General features: G+C 43.4%; 1 protein-coding gene across 1 annotated transcript in view; it reads left to right on the forward strand.

Annotated features, from left to right (window-relative positions):
- LOC129113214 (E3 ubiquitin-protein ligase RNF43) overlaps positions 1-16,851 on the forward strand; it is a 77,977-nt gene that overhangs the window by 53,714 nt on the left and 7,412 nt on the right. The gene's annotated exons all lie outside the window — the stretch shown is intronic.

Below are 16,851 nucleotides of genomic sequence, written 5' to 3' on the forward strand. Positions count from 1 at the left end.
GATTAGCCTCTATTTATTCTGTCTTTTATTTTGAAATAGATGGTGTTGTGACTGTGAGGGTACTTTCCCGAGCTAGCGTCCTCTGTTTCTTGTTCCTTTCATGATGATGCAGATATCTCACAGGGTTTTTAATAAAGCTGAACAATGGGCACTTTGGTGATGCCATCCCCTTATCCACTGCACTACACACGCAGAATCATATCTCTCCATCATAAATCATCATTAGAATTAGATTCCAGTGTATGATTTTTTTTAAATATCCAAACATTTGCTTTAAATTCCAAAAGTAAAAATTATTGAAAAGCGATAGATGATCCAACATGTTTTTATCTAACCAAATATTCTGTTTCAATTCATAGTTGTTGCCCATAAAAACAAAATGTTCACTCTGGTTTGCTCTCCGGCTCACCGCAATGATGGTTTAATAAAAATAGAATTAAATAGAAATAAATTCAGTATAAACTGATGATGTGACTAAACTCTGTTAATCAAATGAATGCACTTTATCTGCCAAATTGCTGGATTTTGGTGGAGGATTTTTGATTCTTTTTAGAGGTATGATGCTTCATTTGAAAACCTCAATACAAGTATCAAATGTAAAAGAATGACATTCGGTACAGCCCTGCTGCTCTCCCTACATATGGCCTCACAGAACCGCAAGCATGGCTGAGAACTTCCTTTTGAATCATCCATGTTCATTGTCAAAAACAATAGCATGTGTAATGAGGTGAGGACGGAGCCATTGGATCATAAACAAAAGAGAAAAAATAAGAAATGCTGAATTTGGGGCACTTTCCACTTTCCACAAGACATGATACCATTAAAGTTGAGGCAAGCACCTTTCTTTAAAACTCTAAACAGTTTGGTTTGTGCACCCTGTGTAGAATTCATCCAAAAAAAATACCCAAGTGACGTGCGGAGACGCACTCAGGCAGACCATCCAAAGTGTTGGCTACCAAAAGGGTCAACTCAACCTGGAACGAGGGTTGAGAGCGCAAAATGAGCCGTCAGTTGTAATGGATGTCTGTGAAGTATCTGCTGCGTTAGAAGTCCAAGGACAGGAAAACAGGGTGATAAGTCTTCTGTTGTCGTCACACAGACGGGAGAACATTCCCATGGGACTCAGACAAATAATATTTAAAAAAGAAAGAGCCCTGAGCAAGCAGAGTATTTTTCAAGATCCAGCCGCAGTGAACCTCGGGTTGCTCCGTGTTGACCTCGATCTGTCTGGGAGGGCCTGTACACAATTTCGCAAAGATTTTATGCTCATTAGGTACAGACGGCTGCTGTATTCATACTACTCTGTGTTGCTGATGCCAGTGCCCTCCCTTTACCACCTGAGTGCCTCGTAATCGGGGGTAAACCTGAGGTCACCAGCTGGACGTGGTGCTAATTCACAGACATGGTGGAATCTGTAGAGGGGCGGGGCAGAACCTAAACTGTACGGCAGTGTACTTTTAACACAAGCTCTGTGCAATTGGGGGAGATTAGCGGGCATAGGAACACGCCTTTTTCGCTGGGGGAGACCTTTCAGGGCGGGCTCGGCTTTTGTGAGCGGCCCCGACAATGAGAGGAATACTTCAGGTTTCCCTCCTCAATGAGAAAGTGCATTCCTCTTTTTGTCGCCACTTCAATAACAAGTATGTGTGCTTTGCGTTTCGCGGTCATGTGGATTTTTATTTGGAACAGTGGAACAAAAAGAGAGAATTGAAGAAAAAAAAAACAAGCATTAAGTTAAATTTGTCTATTCAGGTTAGCAGATGAGATGGAAAAGGGATGAATGGTTAGTTAAATCTCAGGGGATTTATTGAATTAGGTGCTCGGTGTGATATTTTGTGACCTTCGTGGCAGCAGGGTGATTCTACACAAACATATGTGGAAGAGGAATTAGAGGTTATATCAACTTATTGCTTATTATTATATCAGAGGCTATTGACACTCCATCTATCCATCACATGCCACACTTTTACCCCCTGATGGTGCGTCTCACCACTAAATTCCTACAGTTACAAAACAACACTAACCGGCCCAGGGCTGCTGCAAACACAGCTTCAGGCGAACAAACATGCCTTCCATTTCATTAATAATCAATCACACACAGTTTTTAACCTACAGGTGACCAGGAGCAGTTGAACTGCAGGTCTTCCAGTTAAAAAAAAAAGGTTCACAACACCGTGAGAAGGTTAGACAGGCCCACAGGTCTCCGCTTAACAGATGTCACCTTGACCTGCGGCATTGTTGTCGTTCAGCTCATTGCAGCGCTGTCATCGCGTCTATCAACGAGGTGTTACTGAGGGTGTGCTCCGTTGCTGCTCTCGCTCCACTCATCCTGTCACCTTAAATAGGTGGAGAATTATCTGGCCTAAAGGTGCGTGCATTACACCTGCGACATCTGTCAAGGGTATTTTCAGCGCGGCACGCCCCGGCTGTGGCTGCAGCTCTCCTCCGCATGTCTTGTTCTCTGTGGGGTTTGATCGTCCGGTGCCAGCGTTGCTAAGCTAAACATTGACTCTGAGCTGGCAGCACAAAAAACTGCCCTCCCCACACGTACATAAAATGTGGAAGACGTGTTGTTTGCTTTGAGAGGTGGCGTGTTTTCAGATGCTGGCTCTCTTTTCCCAGCGACTGGCGATTAGCAGCTTGTTGCTCTCGCTTTCTCACTTTTCTGCTCTTCCCTTTTTTTTCCTCCCCTCACTGCAATGACACTTGGGTTGTGTTCTGGCTCTGAATGGTCACTATGGGCATGTTGGGCGAACACAGCAAGCTCCGATTCCGCACTCCAATTCTGAGCTTGTCGACAGCATCACCGCAAAACTTTTATACACAAACAGTGAGATGTCTACAGTGCCGCTCGGTGGGAAGTACCGCTCCAAAATAGAATCTGTTGGAATATCACCTGCATGTGTATATGTGTGGATTGCGAATTATGTCCCTCTTAACACGTTCCGGCTAATATTTTGTGCAGAGTCCTATTTTCCTATGGTAAACTAAGAATTCCCCATTGTTTCCGGTCTCACGTGTTACAGGCAGGTCCTTTTACTACACTGTAAAACATCAACCGGGAATTAAGTGGACTCAACTAATCTTTTTACACTTAACACACATATATGTTTTAATAATTTCAAATAAATTCAACTTCAAAATAACCTGATGAAGGTCTACGTACCGAAACGTCGTGACTAAAATACATTTATACGCAAGTGAAGAAGACAGTGTGCAGGAGTTTTTTGTTCAATAAATTCAACTTAAAATTTCTAGGTGTGTTTTGAGTTCACTTAACTTAACTTGGATTCAATGTCTGGCGCTGTGTTTTTGTTCACAAAGTCAAGTCAACTGTACTGATACTGTAGGTTACTGTAAGTATCTTATAAAGTAATTATCATAATCTTATTTGTATCTTAATTAATTGCCTCCATGAGCTGAAGCTACACCTGTTGACATGTTACTACCCTTGTTTTTTAAAAAACACCAGCATACCCCTGTCCCCTTCACCTCAGGCAGTGTCTTTGCCTTACATCTCTCTCCTGTACCCCCTTTAACTCTACATTCCGTGTGTCTTTAATATGTGTTAAGAAAAACTGAAAAAACATTGCAATTCTGATTCAAAAATCAGTCCCTGTCATGGTAATTCTAATCTAACAAGGTTATAGCAGCAGCCTCACATGTCGTCTTTGTAGTTAAGGTGCTATTTTTATATTTAGAGTGTTGTTATAGCAGCAAACTATTTGCTATGTAAAGATATAGTGGAGTAATATCTACCTGTGCAGAGAATGAAGGCCCTCTCCCTCTGTGTTTGTTGTAATCTGAGCTGCTCCGTTCTTTGTTGACATGTTTGGACCGCGGCCACCCTTGCTGTTCGTGCATGTGAGCGTGCTCCACTAGCTAGTTCACGGCCGCCGCTCTACACTGCTGTCATATGGTTGTTACAACTTAAAACCGTATCACAACCGACAGCATGGTCAAAGGAGTGTGGCACCCATCCCGTGCCAGCACCTATTCCATTTTTCACACTGTTTGCGCTGTTAGCTGCAATCTGCAAGATCAGCTGACGCCATGTTGAGAGGCACTACAAATAGTCCCAGTCTTGTATATGGCACTTTTAAATCTGGTGGATAAGTGGTCAACAGCAGAAACTTGTGCAGTTATTTGTGCCAAATGGAGAACTGAGAAACAGATTGTTGATTCAACTTAATGCCTCATTGAACTAACCTCAAACGAAAACATGAAGCTGTTTGAGACAGTTGGCTACAACACTTAAGGCTCATCAATCCAGACTTGCCTGTAAAAGAAAGTAAAGAATATATTTCACAATCAATTGCATATTTGTGATTTTGCAAACAAAATAAACATGCATAAACACAGTATAGTTGCCCATGTGAGCTCCTATGTGTGCAGGCCTTCTTATCCGCTAGCGAGCATGCCACCCTCTCGCAGGCCTGCTACCGTCATTGGAGAATGCAAAGTGTTTGCGTCTCGAGGGCTTTATATTAGGGCGGCCCATCTCTCACTTGTCACTTCAAAGGGAGCGCGCGGGGGTCAGGGTTTCATCAGGCTGTCGTCGGCGCAGGCAGCCGGAGAAAAATGCTGCCCTAAAAATAGAATGCCGTGTCATGCTCATCAAGACGGAGAGAGGCCAGATGATACCATTCTGTGCCAAACTTCTGTTATTAAAATATCCCTCCTTCCCAAACACCTTTAGCTGGCTGCAAGGGGGGTGATGGTGTGTGTGTGTGTGTGTGTGTGTGTGTGTGTGTTTGCGTGTGTGTGTTTGCAGCCCTGGGGAGGTGAAGTGAGGATGCACAAAGTGTTGGGCCACATTTGGAGTGTCGGAGATTTCGTCACAGAGAGAGAGCCAGAAGTTTGTGCACTTCCTTATCAGCTCAGATTTTTGGCATTGCTGGCAGTTCATTCATTCTTGGTTCTCCCTCCTGTCTGCGGAGCTGAAGATGTTTTTCCACAAAGGGATGGCAAATGGAATCATGTGATGAGTTCTTAATGGCCCTCCAGTTACAACTGTACTATATCTCTGCCTCTCCCCGATGAATGAGTCGTTCATAGGGCAGCAACTTATTATTACTGCAGTATTAGTCCTTTGATCTCCCAGCAGTTTGAACCTTGGAGTTTTTTAAAGGAGGGGGCAGGCATGTCAAAATAGCTCTGCAGATGGGATTCGGGCCTGGTCTTGCCCCGGCTATGGGGAGAGGAGGCCTGGAGGTGTGCAGAGGCACCCGTGTGCAGGAAAACCCGATTACAGAGGCGTCACACTGCAGTCTCACAGACCTTTGACTCGATCAAACAAATGATTATCTCATAATTGTAATTTATCCTTTTGTATTTTTTTGTTTGGTTCCTCAGTAAAGGAGTGTCCTACGCTAACTGTAGGGTCAATTTAGTTTTGTCTTCACCCCCTGGTCCCTGAATGTAAAGGTGCCGCCCTTGAATCCCCGCTCAAGAGCCGAACTATTAAACACGAGATGTCGTTCTCGGCCAGGACATTCCTCTATTAATGACAAAGGCGACCGGTAAGCCCCGTGGTGAAACATGACGAGGGAGAGGAAAAGAGAACAGTAGACACGAAGAGAGTCGGGAGAGGTGAATGGGTTGATTCAGAGGGGCGAGACCAGAGGGCGACCCACGCCCGGTCCTGTCTGTCTAGTCCTTCAAGGTCATTACATTTACATTACAGTCATTTAGGTCATGTCTAGCAGGTCAGAAGCAGTACTGTTGACAGGAAAATGTGTTGCTCTCATTGGACTCTGTCTTACGTCCCTCTCTCTCTCCTCCCTTTTTTGTTGTTGCCAGTCCCTCTCTCCTCTTTCTCACATTCCCCCTTGTTTGCCTACCTAATTCTCTTTCCACCCTCCCATCTTCCATCGGCGCGTCTGGCACGTCCCAGTTCTCATTGTGCAGGCTGAGCCGCTGGCCCTCTTTAAGATCTGCATTAGAATGTTGTTTTTATATAGCAGCAAGCGGAGGCATGTGGAGTCTCTTTTGAACTGCTCGGCAAACAGATGGAGGTTTTCACGCTGCCTTTATGAGATTAAGTGAAACATTCCCATAAAAAGAAAGAAAAAAGAAGAAAAAAAAGACATCTCCTGTGTCCCTCCACCATCTCACTTTTCTCTTCTTTCTGTCTTCATCTCGGCCTCTTTTACTTTCTTTTTTTTTTGGCCCGCCTCAGGCTTGGGCAAGGGTGCGCTGCTGCTGAAAGTGAAGTGGAAAGTAGACAGGTTTGTGTTACCAATAACTACTTCCCCAGGCAAGCAAGAGAGCACCAAGCGTCCCCCGGAGTTTAGAGGGAACCGGCAAACAGGTCTTGTGAGTCCGACACTGCAGGCGGAAGGGAGCGAGTTCTTGTTGCTCCTCTGCAGTATGAACCTGTTTAACTCTGACTCAGGTACCTCAGTGCCAAATCCCCCCCCACAGCTTTGGCTTTTAACAGGGGTTTGACGAAACAGATATTCACAGGGCAAACAGTGTGGCTCTACAGTGTGTAATTCACTAGGATACAATGAGACTATTTAGACTCAGATTTGCATGGGGTAAATGCCTAGCAGCTATCAAGCGTGATTATTATTATATATATATATTTTTTAATATATTGACCCACATTTCATGAGAGAGTGTTTTAGACACATTCAGAAAGTCAAACTCTTTACATGTGTAAAGACTGTATTTTTCAACTGACCCCTTTTTTGGTTGTGTGTAAACATTTTAGCCATGCTAGCTTTGTAGCTCTCAGGATGTTACTTACTTTGGTCCAGACTGAAAATATCTCAATAACAATTTGATGGTTTGCCATGATTTTTTTCTTACAGACATTCATTCTCCCTTGACATTTTTTTCTAGCGCCATCTTGAGGTTCACATTTATGGTTTTGAGTCAACAACAACATATGGATTAGCATGAAATTTGGCGCAGACATTAATCCCCCCTCGAGATAAATTGTTATTACTTTCGGGATTGCTGAACTGTCAACTAGCGCCATCATCAGGTCGATCCTTTAATTTATCATCTCAAAGCACCGCAGTAGCACAGCCTAACATATGTGCTAGCATGGTCCTAGACGCTTGGTCTTGTTTTTACTGAAATCTAATATAAATATATATACGATGTGACAGTGGTGGAATATAACTACATTTAGGTACTTAAAGTTGTAAATGAGTGCATGTACTTAAATGTGCCGTATATAGGATTTGGCAGCATCTAGTAGTGAGATTTCAGATTGCATCCAACTGAAACGAATTGTGACAGTTTAACTGAGATGTGGTTTTGTCAGGGTGCCAGCCAGGTTTCTCTCCTGGCATTTAAGATGCGTCAGTCACCGTTGCTTTTTATGTTAATAATTTTATCCTTTTCTCTTTTTATATACCCAACAACCATCACAAAGGCTGTACATCCAGTTTATATGTACACCCCACACATTGAATGACCCAATGTTACCCGAACAAGAACACAAACACACCAGTTTGGAGAATTTCACAATAGCACTATGTTTAAGGTTTACACACACAAGACAAGAACCCTCAAAAAATCCCACAGTCCCCAAAGCCCACACACACAAAACCCATCAAACACAAAAACAAATGCACTCACAAAGTCAGTCAGTCAGTCAGTCAGTCAGTCTGATCCAGTCCGGGTTTTCGTCAGTCAGTCTGATCCAGTCCGGGTTTTCGCGGTGGTGCTCGAGGTGAAGGCCGGTCTCCAGCTGGTCAGTGGATAGTGGGAAACAGGCAGGGGATCAGGCAGACAGAAACCAGAGGAAGCGGAGGCTAAACTGGTGGTTGGGGACAGAAGGCTGAGTCGTTGACCGGGGCACAGGCAAGGCAGGGAAGTCCAGACAGGCAGGGTCGGCAACGGGAAAACAGTCCACGGGGAATTGCTGGAAGGTCTAGCATGAATACAACAACCGATCTGGCTCTGGTGGTCTCCTCTAGATGCGTTTCGCTCTCCTGTCATCTCTCTCGAGGTCCTGCTAACTGAATGACAGCTATACCTTCAGGCAGTCCAGGTTGAATTGCCGCGTAAACTCTCAGCGAATCAGTGCGTAGAGTCCACAAAAGTGGGTGTTTCCCGGTGTAACCGGTGGTGAGATCTGGTATCACATCCAGGTTGTCACAGAATGAACGGCCAATGGCCGTATCTAGAGCCAGTGTTTGGTTTGTCTGTTCTGGGCTACTGTAAAAACATGGCAGCCAACTCTGTGAAGAGGACCTGCTCCGTTCGTACACATAAACAGCTCATTCTAGGATTTTCTCATTTTCTTATACTCTTATTTGCAGGTGATTATACACTAAAGAAAATATAATGTAATTCATATTGTATGCCATTTCTGCCAATAGATGCCCCTAAATGCCACTAACTGTACCTTGTAAGTACAATTTCAAGCTACTCGTATTGAGTATTTCCATTCCGTGCTATCTTAAACTTACACTCCACTACATTTACATAAGGATTTATCGTACTTTTTCATACCCCCATGTTTATTTGGCAGCAATAGTAATTCATCACAACACTGCAGGTTAGGAGTCTTAATTAAAAACCTCTTATCAAAATTTTAAACATGTTAAAAAAAGCCATATAAAAAACTGTTGAAAAGCTTCAACCAGTTTCAACATTGTGCTTACAAATAATCTATGAGAAGCAAGGCCTTTGCTTTCTACTCAATAGTATTGCTACTTTTACTTCTCTCACCACAGGAAATAAAATATTTCAATGCTTTTCAGTTGTAACAGCATCAGTGATTGCAGTAATGTGATTTACAGAAATCTACAGTCCTAATGTTCAATAATAGTCCTTATTCACACTATTTGTGAAATCTAACAAAGGGGCAAATTTTTTTCAAACTTTATTGGTGTCTAGGTTTACCTCATGAACAGACAGCGTGTGTGTTGAATTGTCACTGTGCTGGTTATGTGTGTGTGTGTGTGTGTGTGTGTGTGTGTGTGTGTGTGTGTGTGTGTGTATTTGCACCGCAGAAAGATACGGCTTACTGCACGGCCTGTTCCAAGAATGAATTCCTGGAGCTTACAAGAGCTGTTGAATGAGATGGAGGGCTCAGGGCAGGAATGATGGGAGGGAAGGAGAGGAGGGAGGCTGCTCCACGCTGTAGGAGGGTCGTCAGGCTCTCACTTACAGGCCTGATTAAATAACAGGATGCTTTATGAAAACAAGAACATTATCTGCCTCTTAAAAGGCCGGGAAAGGCCCTCTAATTGGCTTCCCCCGAGTCTCTGAGTTGCCGCCCGTCGCTAAAGAGAAAAAAATCTTCTGCCATGCCCCGGCCACAGACTGAGAGAAATTATGCAGGACACTTTCTCTCCCTCCTCTAGTTATACTCTCATCACTGCCATAGGAATGTATCAACATACCGATACCGGGCCTACAAAACAGGGTCTTTTTCCACTCAAAGGAGGATTATTCCCACTTGAATCTCTTGATTGAGTGCAATACAAACAATAAAGAGATAGTGGCTCCTCTGTGGGATCGGCCAGTTTATCATGTGGCGACTTTCACAGCTGAGTAAAAAAAAAGAAATTAAATAAAAGGCCCTCTAGATGTTTGGAGAAGTGGAGGGAAAGCGTCAGAGGTTGGGTTTGGCATGTTTCAGTCCGTACATCCAGAGATCTAACTCTCCCTCTTTACATCTCTTTTCCTGCCCCGTAACTCAGGTGGTTTACTTAATTATACTAATTACAGTCAGGAACTCCTGTGATTAAAGTTTCTAGCTAGTAACAGCTGTAATTAATTTTAGAAGTATTTCACATGCTTACACAGCTTTAGGTGTAGAGATTGTTTGTTGTAGCAGCAGTCAGTCTTGGACAAAAATATAGATTATTTTTACCTTTTCTTTTTACCTTTTGACAGATCCATGCTACCCATTTCCCCCTGTTTTCAGTCTTCATGCTACGCTAGGCTAACCATTTCCTGGCTCTAGCTACATATATAGCATACAGATGTGGTCTTATTCTTTTTACGCTCATCAAGAAGGAGAACAAGCCTATTTCCTCAAATGACGAACTTTTCCTTTTAAGGAGTGGCACAGATTCTCCGTCATCCAACTGCTTTTTTCTCCTTCTGAACATGTTTACTGTCTGTTAAACCTCCCGTCCCTGGGAATCGTGCGTGCTGGATTTGAGGACTGAAATGTGAGGTCACGTGGTGTTGTGTGTGCCATGGGGTCGAGCCTCTGGGCTCCATCATCACGGCCGTCACTGGCAGCCACATCTGTCTCATCTGTCCCGCTGCCCGGCTCTTTGATGTTTTTCGAGGACGTGTTTAGCAGGTGACAGTGTATCAGATGACATTGGTCTCTCTCTGTCACCCTGCGCTTCGCATTTCAAATGTGTGTCACGGTGTAACCGGGGCCTGCTAACGAGAGGGGACGAGGGGGGGAGGGCAGAGAGGAAGAAGGAGGGCGGGCTGAGCTTTAATACTGTTTGTTCTCCAGATGACCTCTCTAACCTCCAGACAGGCAGATCAGGTTCATAACTTTTTCCAGTGTCTCTCTTTCTCCTCTGCACGAGGAGAGTGGCCAAGCCCAGGTTCTGGTGTTTCTGTGTGGGTGTGAATGGGAGTTATAAGGAGGAGGAGGGGGAGGAGGATATATACTTTTCCTGAGAGCGTAGAATCTGCTCACCTGCCCTGACATGCCCGCCCAGCCCCTCCTGCCCCCCCCCCCTCTTCATACATTACTTGCCCCCTCCAGCGTCCCCACATCAAAGTACCCCTGTGAGTAATGGATACCCAGCAGGGCCACACCCTTCCCTCCTCCAAACCAACTCAACTGCCGCTCAGTCGGTGGCGAGCACCCGGCAATCACACAGCACAAACACACACACACACACAGACACAGACACACACACACACACACACACACACACACACACACACACACACACACACACATATATAGAGCAGTTATTCACACACAATTAGACTTAAATATACAGCTTTAAAGCAAGGTAAACAATATTTAAAGCAAAGCCGTGCATTTCAACATTGATGGAAGTGCAGAAGTTTGAACATTTTCACTTGAGCAAATTGTATGTTAGCGTGGGTATCTATGTGTCGAATCGTCCACCACTTTGGTCCAAATATCTCAAAAACTATCGGATGAATCGGCATTAAATTTTGAACAGACATTCATGTTCCCCAGACTGGACATGGCTCCCACTGACTCTGGTGATTCCCTGACTTTGCATCAAGCAGACCAGCTATCTGCAAAACAAAAGACATTCCCATAAGCCTCAGCTGTACTTTGTGTTTAGTGTTAATTATCAAATGTTAGCATGCTAACACGCTAAACATTGTGGAAGAACACCGTTAACAAAACCTCCATCAGCATGTTTTTGTCATCGTCATCAATCAACCCAAGATGATTTTGATGACTGTGCTCACATCATGAGACAGGTGAATCTCCAAACTGTCCGTTGAGTCCATGACTGAATTAAGTCCTGATATCTCCTGTTACCAAGCAGAGATGCACAAATCCTGAAGATGTAAAGGGGTCGAGTGATACTTTACATTAAACTGCACGCCCATTTAAACTCAATCTCCATAACATCAGCTCAGACGGCACCTGTATCACCTTCACCCCTTGCCCCCAACCCCATCAAGCCTCACCCCCATCCCCAAGATCATCACCACCAGTCTCACCACCGTCTGCTCCTCATTTAGCGGCACGGCGACGTCCCAGTGCATCGGTAATGGTTCCAGTGTGCCGGGCTAGTCAGGAGAAATGACAGAGCAGAGAGTCGGCCTCAGACCTGCAGGCCGGAGCTCTGTAGTCTGTCATTAGACACTTTAATGCAGCAGCACCACAGCCTGCTCGCCTCACTCCTCTCCCGCCCTTCTCTTTTTTTTTCATTTTTTTTTTCACTCTTTCACTCTATTCCCACACATATTATTCCATGGTATAATTTACCCATGCAATGAATGATGTGGATGGTCACGCTGGGAAAAGGCAAGTTAGATTGACTTTAATGCTGTCTGGTGGCATGTTTTAAAAAGGCATGAAGGGTTATCGTAGACTGAGGGAGAGCAACACCAACAGGTTTATGGCAGTGGGTTACGGAGTGTGTGTGTGGTGGTGTGTAATTAACGGGAACATAAGGACAACCATGCTCACTAATTAGCTAAGGTTGAGATTGAAATGTCTTACTTGCTGGTTGTACTGATACAATTGTCTGTCCAAGCATGGTGATATAGTCATAGTAAATTTGGCTGCAGATGAGTGACTTCAAAGTATTTACTGCCCCTTTATTGCACAGATGTAAATCAAATCTGCTGTCAAAAGTCAAAGGTTATAAAGCTACTGGGTCACACTTGGACTATATCGTTCTGTAATCATAGATGTTCAACTAATATAGCAGATGTTTCTCCATGGCGATACTGAATGTGTCTCTGTGTGTGTAATATTGTCATTATTGCCCCCTCCCTATTCCCCTCCGTTACGTTGGAACATGGCTGCAGATGAAGGGGATTCGCCCTCTGGGTTGATTTGGCCCGGCGGTGGCATCCGCACCACATTAAACCCCATGACAAACACTGAGACGTTAACAGGCAAAGCGATCTTGTCAGAAGACGGAAAAACCTTGGCGCGACCCTGAACTGAGAACACGCTGTGATGCCAGGCCTGGCTCACACACTGCACTTTGCCAGGGATGTAAACACACAGCGCTGGCCCTGAGCAGGCCACCCAATGCTCGGGGGGGGGGTCAATGGCGTGATGTGGTGTTTATGCAAGATGAGCTGTGGTTAATACTGCCGTTAGCCAAGTGCTGCTCGTAGTGGAGGTGTAACACAGATTCTGGAGTGAGTGTGTGAACTCGTCACTATATCAGATTATCACCACAAGATAATCTTGGCCAAAAGAATTCACGATAACAATACAACAATATTATCGCCACATCTATAGACAATTTGAAAAAGAATGAATTGCTGATGAATCATTTGCTCCTGTCAACTTCTGTAGGTGTTGCAACCGACTGTGTGTAGAATTTTGACGAGATTGTAGCAGCTTTCAAATGATCCTGAGGGCTTCTGAAGTTTTTGTTTTTTACAAACTTGAGATAATGTTACTGAGAGGTTGTGTGAATTATGTGTTTTTTCCTCTTAAGGCTGCATTTACACCAATCAGGAGTCTGACAATTCATTTGAATGTTGGTAGTGCGTGTTGGCTAATGGTAGCAGTGGGGGACTGCAGGGGATGCTGAAGAAAATAAAATGAAACGTAGAATCAACTTCTGGAGAAACGCAACTCAACGTCCTGCTATGGTGACCAATCACGCAACTGGCCATTCGAATCAAATGGGTTAATCAAATGAGTGTCACTTCCACTACGCCTCACAACCCGGCACTATTTGTCGATTTGATGTGAATGCAACCTTGGTTACCGAGAAAAGAGTGGGGGTGATACTCATTGTAAGCAGTTAGACAAAACAGTCTTATGAAAGGGTCTGCATACTTAGTCATTTAGTTTTTTTAACTAGGATTTGAGTGTTTTCAAACCAGAAAGCCCATTGAGGCAAATTTGTGATTTGTGATATTGGGCCATAAAGATAAACTTGAAAAAAAGTAACAAAATGAATCCTATAGCCTCATGCTGTGCATTGATTGGTATTGGTATTGATTGTATTCACCATGCTAGCAGCGTGGGTATATGGACGGCAATTTATCCATCAATCTTTCAATAACTATCGGATGAATCGCCATTAAATTTTGTACCGACATTCATGGTCCCCAGACTGGACATGGTCCCACTGACTTTGGCGATCCCCTGACTTTGCATCCAGCAGACCAACTACCTGCAAAAATGAACAAAATTCCCATCAGCCTCAGCTGTACTTTGTATTCTGTGTATCTAAATATCAAATGTTAGCATGCTAACACGCTAAACTAAGAACACCGTAAACGCAACGTCCACAAACATGAAAGAAGTGTCATTGACATCAACCTCAACAATGAAAATAACAAAATTAAGTACAAACTATGAAAAAGAAATCAAGGATAAATACAAAAAAATGCTGTTGATTCTGTTGACATTGTAGTGCATAAAAGAGAAGATGATCACAGCTGCAAAAAGTCAAAAAGTTACAGTTGAGGACCATACTTCAGAAAAGTCTTGGAAATCAGAAAAAAACAAACACTGAATGCTTTGGACTTTTGCACTTTGCAAGAAGTCGCAGTTTGATTTGCACCATGGCATTTGCATTTATTTCCTTTTTTGTAAGAAATGAAAAATTATATTTTTTTCTTGTATAGTTACTGCAACAGATATATACTGTGAGAATTCATATGTTGTACATACTGTACAAAATATGGACTTGAGAGTGTATTTTCTTATATATAGCAAGGCGCCAAAGTTGGACATTTTCAAATTAGACTGAGGATAACTGTTAGATACAGATATGCATTTTCATATTACAGTAAAAAAAAACTGCAAGTAATTGGTTATCTCTGCTGCATCTGTACCTGCTAGTGAACCTGTGTGACCTCAGAGTGCCACTTACCTGCTGCTGCTCCTCACCGTCCTCGTCTGAAATAATTACACTCTGTTTCGCAGAACATAGCGAGACTTCACCCCGCGCACCCTCTTTCGAAATCCAATCGGCATTCAAAGCAGACTCTTGTGGCCTGAGCGATGTTTGTTAGTTTTTCAGGGATGACTCCTCCGCTGCATACCCATCCGAAAAACCGCAGTCATAGCCGATGCTGCAATTGTTAATGTTTACTCAAATGCCAAACAGTGTTGAATCACATGTGTCAAGTTGCACCTCCACGAGGATGGGTGTTTACCTAACCACAGCCATGTCTGTTTCAGTTCCGACCATAACAAACCCGGAGATGTTGAAACCCTCGTGCTGGCAGTGCTTTCAACTTTCCTTGTTACCGTCGCAGCATTTCATTGCGCCATTAAAGCTTAAATATATCCTCTATTAATCATGTAATGAGATCTCTCGGGGCCTCTTCCGGGTCTGTGGCTCTATAGTGGAGTATGGCTTGGCGAACACATTGTGGTGTCACTACTGCTGATGCTGTGATATAATACAACCACAGCAGCAGTTATTTGAGAAGTATATTATGATATGTTCTTGAACTATAGGAAACTATTTAGAACTGCTTGTGTCTGTCTTTGTGTGTGTGTTGGATCAGCTCCACTGCGTGTGTCATCACAATTAGAGGACGTATGGGAACTTTTGAACCCCAGGTAAAGCAAATTCCCACATGTTAAGGATCCAGCTTCTTTTTTGTTTTCCCTCCTACGTGACCGCACCCCATTTAGGCCCATGCACGTTCTACAATTACTGTTCTGATGAAACGGGGGAAAGGCTGTGGAACCACAGCTGGAAACCAGATCAAAGGGGATATGTTAATTTTTTTTATTTGACCTCCCTCTGACCGTAAATACTACGGCCACCAGCGTGCGCAAAAACACACACACACACACACATATGTATGCAAGCTCACAGATGGACATTTAAGTGCTTTTCAAGTCATGATCTGCAATGTAGTTTGAGGTGTAGGAGGGGTTTGCCTCTGACATTATGTGTAAACAAAGGATGTTTCTTCATGGTCACGCATTGACTTTCTCTTTTTGTGATCTGATTTCAATGCAGCCACCACAAAATAAGTTTTTCATTAACATGATTAATGGATCAACTGAGTGATCCTTTAACCTGAATTTGTAAATGTCTTGTGTGTGTGTGTGTGTGTGTGTGTGTGTGTGTGTGTGTGTGTGTGTGTGTGTGTGTGTGTGTGTGTGTGTGTGTGTGTGTGTGTGTGTGTGTGTGTGTGTGTGTGTGTGTGTGTGTGTGTGTGTGTGCACATGCTCCTCCCTGTCCTGTGCTGCGAGCAGTAGTTGAGAAATCACTGTTTAGAGTTGTGTGTGACCCTAGGTGTTTAAACTTGTGTCTCCTCCTCATTAAACGCTGGCAGATGCCAGACACTTGAGAGCATGTGATGAGATATTGATGAAAAGGCTGCTATTTCAGTTCTCACTGTCTTCTGGTGAGGCTCCAGAAAGCCTTGCTAAGGATTTTTTTAAATAATTTGTTTTAGGGCACACTGATAACAAAAAACATAATTCAGAGAAACATACACACAGAGCAGGATTGATACAAGTATCAAACCGGTCCCTGTGTTAGAGGAGCTGGTCAGTAGCAGTGGGGGCACATACACAATATGAGTCTTTATTGCAGTTTTTGGGCTGTATTTTCCTTGCCACAATATCTTTTGTGAGTCAGACCTTGTGACAGGGCAGATAGAAGTTGCAAATGATGCACAAAGTTTGGTACCATCAGTGGTCGCAATCCAGTCTTTGTGAATTTGTCTTTTTTGTATAAAAATGCACAGTTGATCATTTTGCTGCTGCAGCTTCACTTGGTCTGGTATATGACCAGTATTTTATGATGGCTAATGTTAGCCAATTGCTATGTTACTGAGGTTATTGAGTTAATCTGCTGACCAGTTGTGCTGTTGTTTTATTGTTGATATTCTAACATTCAGCAACACTCCACCTGTGGCTGCATTGTTGCCCGTGTTCTTAACTTTGGCTATGGATGTTATATAAAAAAAAATGACCACATTTGTTGCTCATAACAAAGAGACCAAGAATTTTCAACCAATTTTGCACTTCCCCTAAACTCGACAATACCTTGTAGCGTCTTACAGGTTATTGTTTTCATTTTCTGGCCTTCAACTTGACTGTTTTGGTTCATTCTCACAGCTCTTCTCCAGCAATCTAAGCAGCAGCAGTCTGCTGGCTGATTTCAGTAAAAAAGCAAAAAATAATCAACTGTACAATACCTGTCCAGCAATAAAAGGCAGAAATACACAGTTAGAGACTAG

The sequence above is a fragment of the Anoplopoma fimbria genome, chromosome 24 (assembly GCF_027596085.1).
Source record: "Anoplopoma fimbria isolate UVic2021 breed Golden Eagle Sablefish chromosome 24, Afim_UVic_2022, whole genome shotgun sequence".
NCBI classification, from domain to species: domain Eukaryota; kingdom Metazoa; phylum Chordata; class Actinopteri; order Perciformes; family Anoplopomatidae; genus Anoplopoma; species Anoplopoma fimbria.